Consider the following 13,705-nt stretch of genomic DNA (forward strand, 5'->3'; position numbering starts at 1 on the left):
TACAATATCCTAAAGTTCTAATGAAAATAAAAAGATTTTTTTTTTATTTTTCACTAATATCCCAAAAAACACCTCAAAAGAAAATCTTTTTGGATTTTGGAATTAACACCTTAAAGAAGTACTAAAAGAAAATTCTCTTTTTTCTTTTGAATTTTGGTCCTAATATACTAAAGGAAACATAAAAACAATTCATTTTAAGTCCTAGATATTAATTGCCTAAAGGAAAAACAACCTCAAAAATTTTTCTTTTTCCCATTTCTAGAATTAGTAATCTAAATAAAATTTATAACGGAAATATAAAATGCAACATCTCTCCTTTTTTTTGACTTTTTTTTTTTGGATTTTTGACTTGTAAAACATTTCCAAATACAATAACAAAACACTCGGCAAATATAACTAGACTATTAGAAACTTAAAAATTAACTAAATGACTAAATACTACTGTACATGACTAGAAAGTAAAACATGAACAAAAGACTCAAAAATATAAAATGTCTCCTCGAGCAACTTCTGAATGCAGTGATCCTGGGGTATCTGTCATGCCCAAACTCCAGTAAGTAAATCCACACCTGTATAAGAAAACTTAGACCAACACTATGTGAGACAATAACATTCCCTACTAGACACATGCAAGACATGGTTGTGACTATTTTTCTAAAATTAACCTATGTGGCTAAAAGTGCAAGATTTGGCTAAGACCCCGCGAAGCCAAGAACCTAAACTCACTAGGAAGACCGGACCCTATGTGGGTTGCCTACGTATCACGCCCCGAAAGACGAGAATCAGGGATGCATAGTTCGGGCAGATTGGATACGGGCGAGAATTAAAAAACAACTGACATATAGAAGACACATTTTTTCTTTTTTTTTTTCGAAAAATGATGAAACATATAAAATCTTTTTGGACTTTCTTGTCTTTTTTCGATTTTTGATTTTTGAAAAAAAATGATAAAAAGTGCAAAATCTTTTTGAAGTTTCCATGCTCTTTTTTGCTTAATAAAATGTAACAAAAATATAATTGGGCCTTACTCGCTTCATCCTCACACTTCAACCTCTCTCTTTTTCCTCTTTTTTTCTTTTTTTTTTCATTCGCCCTCAATTATCATTGGTCCACCAAATGACCCTTTTACCCTTGAAGAAATGCAACATATAGCACATAGGATGCATCATGATGGTCTGTTATTTTGGGTACACCTGTCCTAGACGGACTCAACCCCTGTGTTGAGTCCCCAAAGTCAAATGAACGTGATGCAACAAATGTTCCTACTAAGGATCCGACATGAGGTCTTATTTTTCTAAGTTTGAAAAACCTGGGTTTATTTGTTCTAGACCTAGATTACCCGAGCGGACAGCTCGAGCCGAGGGGGGCAGCGTACCGGGAATACAGAAGCTTCACCGGCTTTGCAACTTGTTCGAACCTCGTTCTAAAATTGAAAAATGACTCTAAAAGGAAAGAAGTCACACGAAGTGCACACTTCGTCATGATTTAGAAGACTTAGTGAGAGGAGGGATTTCGCAAAAATTTATATACATTTCACGAAATATCAAAGCGGTAAAAGCAATCAATTAGCACATTAGGCCCAAATCATGTAACAAAATCAGACAATGGATAAAGCCAACTATAACAATTATTCTAAGCTCGAATTCTTGAACCCTGAACCAGAGATTCTGGGTTCGATCCCCAGCAGAGTCGCCAGAGCTGTCACACCTCTTTTTTCTTATACCCCGTAAAGGGTATAAATATAAGGGAGTTTTTCCAATTAAAAGACAATCGAAACGGGATTTATTTATTAAATATTCATAGTCGCCACTTGGAATAATTTATGGTATTCCAAGTCACCGGTTGAATCCCGAATCGAGGAAAATATGACTCTGTTTAACAGTCCGCGAACCAGAAATTCGAGTAAGGAATTCTGTTAATCCGGGAGAAATAATTAGGAATTCCCGAGTTCCGTAGTTCTATCATGGTTTCTCAACTGTTATAATTGGCTTAATTATCTGATTTTAGAACATTTTGAACCTATGTGCAAATTTAAGTTTTTAACCGCTTTTATTTAATTTTTAAAGAAGATTGAACGTCTTTTAAAACATGTCTTTGGATCGCGCCACATGAAATGCACCCGCAATCCTAAACATATTTTATTCAACATTTTGGGATTTGATTTGGGTCACATAAAATGCACACCCGAGTTTAGAAAGGTAATTTTAAAATAGCGTGCCTAAAGAAACTAAGTACTTTCAACTTTGCGAGGCCCATGGAAATTCAACTAAATGGCACACCTCGAATTCTAAGGATTCACATATTAACTAAGAGAGGGCCGTGCAATTGTCATTTTTGTTTGGCACGGCGCACCTCGATTTATTCTAATCAAGAGATTTCTAAGCTAGCTCGTGAGGGCCATAAATTTTGTAAGTAATGTAATGTTACGCTATTGATTTCCTCAATTTGATTGCACGAATAACCACAGTAGTCAAGTTGCGTTCAATTCGATTAATAAAATGCCAGATGCTTACAAACATTATAATCCAAGTAGGACCCAATCAAATATTCATCACAATCTTACAAAGATATAACATTTTTCCTACCAAATAATGCATACAGTGAATCCAACCAACTCCGTACAAATTCATATTTCCAATGTGCAGTATATATATACCTTAAATGCTTTTCCAGACAAGTCTTGCAAATACACATGCTCGTAAAATTAGTGCTATAGTAAAGGCTAAATGCTGTAACTCAATAATTTATTACTCCGTCATTAAATATTGGACGCTTTCAATTTTCAACTGATAAATTCACTTTACTCCAAATCTGATATTAGAAACTAACCAAGACAGATGAAATAAAGTTTCAATGAATCGAAGGCAACTCTGTCGAACCCAAAATGAAGATATTCGCCTAAACGTTTCATATTTTTCAATTACTCACATTCAAACACATCAAACAGCAAGAGAGAACCTCGAATAACAAGAACAGATCGAAAAATATCTCTTTTGAGCGCAACTAGCAGCTAACTCCAAACCCAAACTCTATTAAAATTAGATCAAATTCCGATCACTATAGATGGGAATCCCCTATAATTCTTATCATATTTCAACCACACCATTAGAGAAATATAAGAGGAAGGAAGAATTGCACCTGAAGGATAAATTTTCAATATCTCAGAGTGTCCAGTGATTACACAAACAAAAATCGACACCGCAACCTCGACAGAAACTCAAAACAGACGGAATCTCGGAGCGAATCAACGAACACCTCGACGGACCGGACACGATAACCTGAACAAATTCACTCGACATGGATTTGGGTAGCGATTTTGAGCTGACTTTCGCACTGATTTGGGTTAATTTCAGGGTGTTTTGGATCTAGGTTTATCGCTGGGTTCGATCCCGGTTCACCGGATTCTATGGCAAGTTGTCGGAAACACACATTTCCGGTCAGATTTGGTTCCGTCTGTATGTGCGTCCTACTGTTTCTCGGTAGCAAAACGGGGAAGGGTCGTGGGTTGATTTTTTTGTTTTTTCAATCGGGGAAGAGGAAGCAGCAATGATGGGTTCTTCGACGTGGGGCTTTGGTCGTTTGGAGAAGACGATGGATAGGGGGGTCCCTTGTGAAAGGTTGCGCTAATTTTGCTTTTCAGCTTTTCGTCCCTTTTTTGTTTTCCACCCTCTTTCAGCATTGTTTTCTTCGTCTTTTTAGTCTTAGGCTTTACTTCTTTTTTATATTATAGGTTTTTGGTAGGGTTTTTAGGTTAAGGGATATGGGCCTAGGAATTATGGGCTTGGCAATTGTGGGCTAGGTCCAAAATTAGGCCTAAAATGAGTTGCTCGAGCCCAAGTTCTATTCTTTCCCAGCAAACGAGATTAAAAATACGGTCCCATTTATTAATTAGTCCTACTATTCAAATAATTATTAAAATAAAATTAACCATTAAAACAAATCTATTTTTGGTATTTTTAAATATCATATTAAAATAAAAATACGATACTATTTTTGTATATTTTTTTTAGATTAAAAATGACTACAAAACATTAATGAACCTATTTTTGTGATTTTTTATTTTCTTGTAATAAAATAAAGTAAAAGAGTCAAAATTACTTAAAATATCTATATTGTGCCTAAATAAAATATTTACGCGCTAAAGTATGAAAAATCTTGGGGAGGGTCAAAAATCACATGTCTACAACGGGGATTGGGTCAGGTTAATGGGGCCTCAGATTAGGTTTAATTGGGGTGCAAAATTAGGCTAAAATTGAAATAAAATGGGGCTAACATTTAAATAGTCACTTTTCCCTATTTGATTTATAAAAAATAGTAAAATAATTTTTGGAAATAAATTAAAGGTACTAAAATGATTAATAGTACATAATTATCAAATTAAAAATACCAGACTTAATTTTTTTAGATATAAACGTAATTAAATCTAAAAGAGGCTAATATTGCAATTATATGCAATTTAGCTTTAAAAATAATAAATAGATTTGTAAAAATATGCAAAAACTTATATTAGCTATATTTTAGCATAAATATGAGAATCCAATAAGTGAATCACTAAAATGTTAATTTAGGAATAATTATGGGTTTTTTTGGATAAAATGGGCAATAAATTGATTAAAAATCTTTTAAAAATTAAGGAAAAAAATAATAAAACATTTTGAGCATACTTATATATGTTTACATATACTATTTTGAAAGTGTTTGGCCTACTAAAAATATATACAGGAAAAAATTGGGTATCAACAGCTGCCCCTCTTTACCCGGGAAAGATGAAAGAGCTGTCGGGTAAAGATATGATGGCCAATTTTGACCGAACAAAATGGTTCGAGGAGGCTTAGGCCATGCCTTGGCTTCTGAGCTGCCTACATATCCCTGGTTTTATAGGAATCAGGCTATATGTAGTTTAGGATCCATCGGCGGAGTATGCCGATGGAGACTTTTCAAGAACGGACGCAATATTCAGGATGGGGATGGTTAAAGTTTGACATGGCTGCGGGAACTGGAGCGGTATAGATCCTGCCGAGAAGGCCGTTGCTCGCCGGTTTACCTGTAAATAAGCAATACAAGCCTATATTGTGCGTAAATTTAAACATGATGCAGTTTCCCCTTGGACCATGAAGACTGTCTTTGGACGGTTAGAATGATGTTCTTAGACCATGACGTCCTGGGCCATAAAGCGTATAATAAAGGATTCGCAGGCCATGAAATGATGCTCTCGGGCTATGAGGATGATGCCTCCGAACCATGATGCCTTTGAATAATGTATGCAAAAGATTAAAAGGGGGGGTCCTCAGGTCATGACATGGTGTTCTCGGCTATGAAAATGGTGACTCCGAACGATGACGCCTTTGGATAATTTGGCGATCTTTCAGTCCATGAGATACAGTAGGTGGCGATCTTTCAGCCCATGATGCAGTATTTGGCGATCTTTCAGACATGCAATGCAGTAGGTGGCGATCTTCCAGCCATGCAAATGTAGATAAGGTGGTGATCTTTCAGCCATGCAAATGTAGATAAGGTGGCGATCTTCCAGCCATTCAAATGTAGGGGTGGCGATCTTTCAGCCATGCAAATGTAGGAGTGGCAATCTTTTAGCCATACAAATGTAGATAAGGTGGCGATCTTTTAGCCATGCAAGTGTAGTGGTGGCGATCTTTCATCCATGCAAATGTAGGGGGAGGCGATCTTTCAGCCATGCAAATGTAGGGGGAGGTAAAGCTTAACCTCGGAAGGCAGAATGGTAGCCTTATGCAATTCAGAAATGCAGATGGAGACAACGTTTAGTCTCGGAAGGCAGAATGATAGCCTTATGCGATGCAGAAAATGCAGATAGAGACAACGATTAGTCTCGGAAGGCAGAATGATAGCCTTATGCAAGAAAAAAGGGTAAATGGTAATAGAGTTTTCTTAGCTGATAGCAGATTGTGGTATTATGCCAGCTGGGGACATTGTGACACGCAGAATGTCACTGGTGTGCGTGGATAGCAAATGTTGGTAAGTGCGACAGTTCTGAGAGTTGTATTCCTGAACAATGTTTGTCTCGTGAATGTATAGTATGTCTGATGCTTTCGTAATCCAAGTGCCTGCATCCAAAGAAAAATCATGAGTTTTGTAGAGGGGGGAGAGGTTAGTTCGTATCCCCGCTGGTTCTGCTTGACTTGTTCAGCTTTGATCTGGTGATACTATATGTATCAATGGGGTAGTGTTGCTAAACAAAGCAATTTCAGTAATAAACATGCATGATTTCGTAAAATATGACATAAGTATGTAATTACGAACAACTTTTAGATGAACCGACGACTGTGACGTGGTTCAGGAAATTGCAACCTCTCTTGCTACGGAATTTTGAGGGTCCTCCTCAAAATTCTACCCTAGTTTAACGGGTTGAGGTTTCCGACTATTGTTTGCGACGACAGGCTAAAATTACTTTGGAATTTTGAGGGTCCTTCTCAAAATTCTGCCCCAGTTTCCAATTGCGAGGGGAATGAAAATTTTATTGAATTGTGACCGAACCCATAGGCTGCCTATGTATCCCCTCTTAAACGGGAATCGAATCAGGCTTAGTTCAAATACATCATATAAGGAAAGCATGAAAATTACACGTAGTAACGCTTGACTGCATCTGAATTAATTGGTTTTGACCAGACTTCTTCGTCCACTTCTGCAAGTATGAGGGTTCCTCCTGTCAGAACCCAGTGAACCATGTATGGACCATGCCAGGTGGGAGAGAACTTCCCTTTGGCTTCACCTTAATGCGGGAAAATTTTCTTTAACACCAATTGTCCCGGTGTGAATTGTCTCGGCTTGACTCTTTTGTTGAAGGCTCTGGACATTCTGTTCTAATAAAGCTGACCATGGAAAACTGCATTCATTCTCCTTCCATCTATAAGGGCTAGTTTCTCATAACGACTTTACACCCATTCTGCGTCGTCGAGCTCAGCTTCCTGTATGATCTTTAGGAAAGGAATTTCTACCTCAGCAGGAATGACAGCCTCTGTACATAAACCAGCATATAGGAGGTTGCCCCGGTTGATGTGCGGACTGTGGTGCGATACCCCAATAAACCAAATGAGAACTTCTCGTGCCACTGTTTATGCTTCTCTATCATTTTCCTCAATATCTTCTTGATATTCTTGTTGGCGGCCTCTACAGCTCCATTCATTTGAGGCCGATAGGCTGTGGAATTCTTGTGTCTGATCTTGAAAGTTTCACACATGGCTTTCATCAAGTCACTGTTGAGGTTGGAGCCATTATCAGTAATGATTGATTCTGGAATCCCGAATCAACAAACGATGCGGTCGCGAACAAAGTCTGCCATGACTTTCTTAGTCACTGCTCTATAAGATGCTGCTTCGACCTATTTGGTAAAATAGTCGATTGCTACTAGGATAAACCTGTGCCTGTTGGAGGCGGCATGCTCGATTGGTCCAATAACATCCATTCCCCAGGCGGCGAACGGCCATGGTGAGATTGTTGCATTAAGCTCATTTGGAGGCACCTTTATCATATTTGCATGTATCTGGTAGCGGTGGCATTTTCGGACATACTGGATGCAGTCTATATCCATAGTCATCCAAAAGTAACCAGCCCGGAGTATCTTCTTTGCTAAGATAAAATCGTTCATATGTGGACCGCAAGTCCCAGTGTGAATTTCCTCTAGTAGTTTGGATGCTTCCTCTGCGTCGACACGCCTTAGTAATCCCAAATCAGGAGTCCTCCTATACATGATTCCTCCGCTGTGAAAGAAGTTGTTGGAAAATATCCGAAGCGTGCATTTCTGAGTAGGATTTGCAAGCTCTAGGTACTCTCCTTTTGCCAAATATTCCTTGATATCATGAAACCAAGGCTTTCCATGTGTTTCTTCTTCAACATGGGCACAATAAGCTGGCTGATCATAGATCTCTACTGGAATGGGATCAATGAAATTTTTGTCTACATGTTGTATAATAGATGACAGGGTGGCCAATGCATCGACAAACTCATTCTGGACTCTAGGAACATGTTGGAATTCCGTCTTCGTGAACCTCTTTCTTAATTCCTGCACGTGATGCAAATACGGGAGTATCTTGGAGTTCTTGGTTGCCCATTCTTCACGCACCTGATGTATGAGTAGGTCCGAATCTCCAATCACTAGCAATTCTTGAATGTTCATGTCAATGGCCATTTTCAGCCCTAGGATGCAAGCTTCATACTCGGCTATATTGCTGGTGCACGGGAACCTAAGTTTGGCAGACACTGGATAATGCTGAACGGTTTCTGATATCAGGACTGCTCCTATGCCAACTCCTTTGAAATTTGCTACTCCATTGAAAAACAATCTCCAACCACTATAGGATTCTGCAATGTCCTCTCCTATGAACGATACCTCTTCATCAGGAATATATGTTTTTAGGGGTTCGTATTCTCCATCCACGGGATTCTCGGCAAGGTGGTCTGCCAGTGCTCGTCCCTTGATTGCCTTCTGAGTCACGTAGACAATGTCAAATTCACTCAACAGGATTTGCCACTTGGCTAGCTTGCTAGTGGGCATGGGCTTCTGAAAGATGTACTTCAAAGGATCCATCCTTGATATGAGATATTTTGTATAGGCACAAAAGTAATGCCTCAACTTCTGAGCTACCCAGATCAAAGAACAACAGGTGCGCTCCAACAGAGAATACTGGGCCTCGTACAGGGTGAACTTCTTACTGAGGTAATAAATGGCCCGCTCCTTCCTCCCTGTTTCATCATGATGCCCTAGAACACAACCGAACGCTCCATCCAATACTGCGAGGTAGAGTAATAGAGGTCTACTTGGCTCAGGCGGGACCAAGACTTGTGGTATCGACAGGTATTCCTTGATTCTGTCGAAAGCTTTTTGGCAGTCATCAGTCTATTTGGTAGTGGCGTCCTTCTTCAACATCTTAAAGATTGGCTCACAGATAACTGTGGATTATGCTATGAATCGGCTGATGTAATTAAGTTTCCCTAAGAAACTCATTACATCCTTCTTGTTCTTTGGCGGTGGCAATTCTTGAATAGCTTTGACTTTTGATGTATCCAGCTCTATTCCTCGGCGACTCACAATAAACCCAAGTAGTTTTCTGGCAGGAACCCCAAATGCACATTTCGCGAGATTCAGTTTCAGATTGTACCTTCGCAATCTATTGAAAAACTTCCTCAAATCTTCCATGTGATCGGTGGCTCTCTTGGTCATGATGATGACATCATTTACATATACCTCAATTTCCTTGTGTATCATATCGTGGAAAATGGTGGTCATGGCCCTCATGTAGGTGGCCCCTGCATTTTTCAGGCCGAACAGCGTCATCTTGTAATAGTACATTCCTCATTGCGTAATGAAAGTCGTTTTCTCAGCATCTTCTTCATCCATCCAGATTTGACGATAACCAACGAAGCAATCTACGAACGACTATATTTCGTGCTTGGCGCATTGTCGATCAGTTGTGTATATTTGGTAAAGGGAAGTCGTCTTTCGGATTGGCCAGGTTGAGATCCCGGTAGTCGACATAGACTCTAACCTTTCCGTCCTTCTTTGGTACTGGCACGATGTTGGCTAACCATGTCGGGTATTCTACTACCCTGAGAACCTTAGCTTTGACCTGCTTGGTGACTTCTTCCTTAATTTTCAAACTCATATCAGGTTTGAACTTTCTGAGCTTTCGCTTTACCGGCGGACATGTTGGATCGGTTGGCAATTTGTGAGCCATAATAGATGTACTTATACCAGTCATGTTATCATACGACCAGGCAAATATGTCCTCATATTCCCTTAGAAATTCTGTGTATTCCTTCTTTTCTAATGGCGATAAGTGTACGCTGATTCATGTTTCTTTGACATTTTCTGCATCTCCCAGGTTTAACAACTTCTGTCTCATCTAGGTTGGACTTAGGTCTGTTCTCAAAATTCTCAACTTCTTTAACAATCTCTTCTGGTATGTTGTCTTCCTCTGAATCAATGTATGTTTATTGCGTTGTCTCGTTGCATGTCATAGTCATCGGTTCATCAAAATAAGTAATAGTAATGATGTGTAAGTAAAGTAATGAGAGAAAAAATAATAATGAGTGTTGATTCGTAAGAAAAATCAAAATACATTGATAAATTGCATAATTGTTTTGAACATTGGGGATCTTATTGCAGAAATTGAAAACATGCGAGAAAAAATCTTTCAGTAAATAAAACAATGCTTGTTTTAGCCTTGTTACCCCGAGGCTCGTCGGGCTGTTGTTGTCCTGATGGTCCAGTTATTGAGGCGGGCCCCTCTTCTTACGGCATGTATGGAAGGGCCTTCCTCCCCCTCCTCCTCGAGAACAACACAACAATCCATATCATTGTCTTCTAGGAACAAATTCTTCACCACTGCCAGTGCTTCCTCTTCTTCTGACCCATAGATAATATCGGCCGGTTGGAAAGTTTGCTCCAAGTGTGGTATTGGCTGCTCCAACGGATAGTAAGGACCGCGCCATGGTGGCGACCAGTTGTTGAATTCTTCCCAGGTGTAATCATATCCTAGACCGAAAGTGGTGCCATGTTTCTTGAGTTTTATGGGCTTAGTGATTCCTTGGAGGTTCTTGCCGAGCCCTTTGCCAGGTTCTTACCCACTCTAATTCAGTATGCTCTCGATCTTGTTATCCCACTATTTGTTTTTGTCAACAGCATTTACATGTTCGTTGTGACGGTAAGTCTCTCCTCCTAGCTTCTTTCTCCCCTCGATTGATGGAATGGTCTGGCGACTGTATATGGGGTTGCTACCGTCACCGTGAATGATCACTTCCTGGTGGTTCCACTCGAACTTTACTACCTGATGTAGTGTTGATGCTACGGCTCTGGCAGCATGAATCCATGGCCGTCCCAACAGCAGATTGTAAGATGTTGGCACATCTATCACTTGGAAATCAACATCAAACCAAGTTGACCCCATTTGCAAACACAGACTAATCTTCTAATGGTGGACCTTTGGGAACCGTCGAAGGCTTTCACGTTGATGGCTCCATCCTTTATCTCATGCAGTCCTTTTCCCAACTTCTTGAGTGTTACTAGTGGACAAATGTTGAGACTGGAACCCCCGTTGATCAGAATCCTGGTAATGAAATAGTCTTCGGATTGCACGGTGATGTGCAGTGCTTTGTTGTGACCCAACCTTTTAGGTGGCAACTCATCTTCATGAAAAGTAATTTTATGACTTTCCAATACCTGTCCTACCATGTTAGCCATTCCACCACAAGTGATATTGCTTGGCACGTATGCTTCACTCAGCACCCTTATCAGGGCATTCTTGTGTGCCTCAGAATTTTGTAGCAAAGCAAGTATGGAGATTTGCGATGGTGTTTTGTTCAATTGGTTGATGACCGAGTATTCCTTGGCCTGTATCTTTCTCCAAAGATTGTCTAGACCTATCTCAATAATGGGTGACCGATTGGAGGCCTGCTTGCTTGACTCAGCTAGGTGTTCCGGGGTATAGACCCTACCAGTTCTCAGCATACCCTATGCGGCGACAGTTTCCTCAAACCTAACCTTGCCTTTCCTCCTTGCCTCGGTTGTATAGTCCCATGGTATAGCCTTTGTATGGAATGGCATCATGGTCGTCATCGCCACTGGGTCGGCGTGGATATCTTTACTCCGAACGGAGCATGTGCCTTGGGTGGTAAAACCGCAACTTCAAATGGTGTGGGTGCATTTGCTAGAGACATGAATTCGACCTCAATTGGTGGTGGTGATGTTGTTTCAAACTCAAGTCGCATGGACATATTTACCTCGGCGTCCCCAGAGGGCTGAATCTGGACCACGATCGGATTAAGAGTAACTATTGGCTTCTTTGGGTCATCACCTTCTGTGATCAAACCGATCGATCCCTCGGGATCCCAATCATCCTCTACTTCAATCATGTGAACACCTCCACCCTTGTGATCTGGCAACGGGTTATTGCGAACATACAGAGCGGGTTCCTTTGCCACAATAATTTTGTTGTCAATTACAGTCTGGATCTTGTCCTTCAAAGAAAGACATTTATCAATAGTATGTCCCTTCATGCCGGAATAGTATGCACATGATTTGTTTGGGTTAACCCACTGAAAAAGGTTCTCAGGGGTTGCAGTAGGGATGTGGGTGACATAACCAGCAGCTTTGAGTCTTTCGTACAACTGGTCAATAGGTTCAACAATGGCTGTGTATTGTTTAAGAGGTCTACGATCGAAATTTGGTCGAGGTCTAGGGAAGTTTTGGCGTGTAGGAGGTGATTGATAGTGGGATGGTTGAGGATTGTAGGCTTGGTAAATATGTGCGGGTTGGGAATATCTGGGTGAAGTAGGCTAATATGTGGTAGGTGGAGGTGATTGATAAGTAGGTGGTGGAGTTTGGTAGGAGAGTAAGAGTGCTTGGTAGTTCGGAGTTGGTTGATATGTGAGTGGAGGTGTTGGGTAAATTTGGTATTTAATGGGAGATTTGGTTCTTTGTGCAACCATTACGGCCCCTACGTCCTTTTTCTTGGACATGCCACCAGACTGCAAAGCCTTATTTGTAGCTTGCAATGCCTCAAAGTTCGTAACTATACCGCTTTTGATGCCCTTTTCGATCCTTTCACCCAGCTTGATAATGTTAGAAAATTTATGGCTCTCAATCAACATTAGTCGTTCATAATACTGCGAGTCTTGAGCCCGAACAAAGAATTTGTTCATCTGTTCCTTCTCTAAGGCAGGTCTGACCTTAGCAGCTTCGGACCTCCAGCGAGTAACATACTCGCGAAATGTTTCTGTGGGTTTCTTCTTTAGATTCTGAATGTAGAACACATCCGGTGCATTCTCCGTGTTGAACCTGAACCTGTCCATAAAGTTAGACGCCATGCCTACCCAGCTCGACCATTTCTTTGGATCTTGGCTAATATACCAGGACAAAGCATCTCCTTTCAGGCTCCTCATGAAAAGTTTCATGCGGAGTCTCTCATCTTTCCTTACTCCAATCAGCTTGTCAAAGTACGTTCTCAAATGGACCATTGGATCCCCTGTACCATCAAATATTTCGAACTTCGGAGGTTTGTACCCCTCGGGTAGTTCGACATTGGGCTGTATGAAAGATCTTCATAGTTCAGCCCCTCAATCCCCTTGCTTCTTTCAACGCCTTGAATTCGGCTAGTCAATTTCTTAAGTTCCTCAGCCAGGTTCCTGATGAACGAGTCTTTATCATCAGACTCAGGTGTGTTTGAGATGGCTTGGGTGGAATGTGGCATAGTCTACACATAGATGAGGGTGTTATGGTGGGTGTGGAAGTGGTCATTTGTGGAGTTTTGGGGTTCTGGGATGAGCAACGGGGTATTGTTTGAGGTATGGCAGGTGTTGCAGTGGTGGTGAGTAGCGGGATGGTTTTGTTGCGTTGGGATGTTCTATGGAAGTGTAGGGTTCTGAGCGTTTGGGAAATTGATATATGGAGTGGTGAGGGAAAATGACAAATTTGCCAGATTCCACACCTGGTCAAGTTCTTCTTGAAATTTCAGTAGTTTTTGTTCAAGTTGGGATGCATTTTCCTTAGGGACCAGAGTACCAGGACCATGAGTGACCTCTATCCGTTCAGTTGAGTTTTCCTTTCTAGCATTGTTCAAATCTTCCATCTTCCCTTTGTTCTTGTTTTTGACAGGACTAAGAGGAGGAGTGGGTGGAGGGCCCCTGGATCTCGTGGAATAAGATGATGTTGCCAGAGTGTACGAACTAACCTTCT

General features: G+C 40.6%; 1 long non-coding RNA gene across 1 annotated transcript; it reads right to left on the minus strand.

The window, feature by feature from the left end:
* Positions 1-297: 297 nt before the first annotated feature.
* On the minus strand, positions 298-3,884 carry LOC142172975 (uncharacterized). Its single transcript, XR_012702303.1, has 2 exons — positions 3,139-3,884; positions 298-569 (listed from the first exon to the last, which is right to left on the minus strand). It is a non-coding gene; the product is annotated as an uncharacterized LOC142172975 (long non-coding RNA).
* Positions 3,885-13,705: the final 9,821 nt, after the last annotated feature.

This window comes from Nicotiana tabacum, chromosome 18 (assembly GCF_000715075.1).
Source record: "Nicotiana tabacum cultivar K326 chromosome 18, ASM71507v2, whole genome shotgun sequence".
Lineage (NCBI taxonomy): Eukaryota > Viridiplantae > Streptophyta > Magnoliopsida > Solanales > Solanaceae > Nicotiana > Nicotiana tabacum.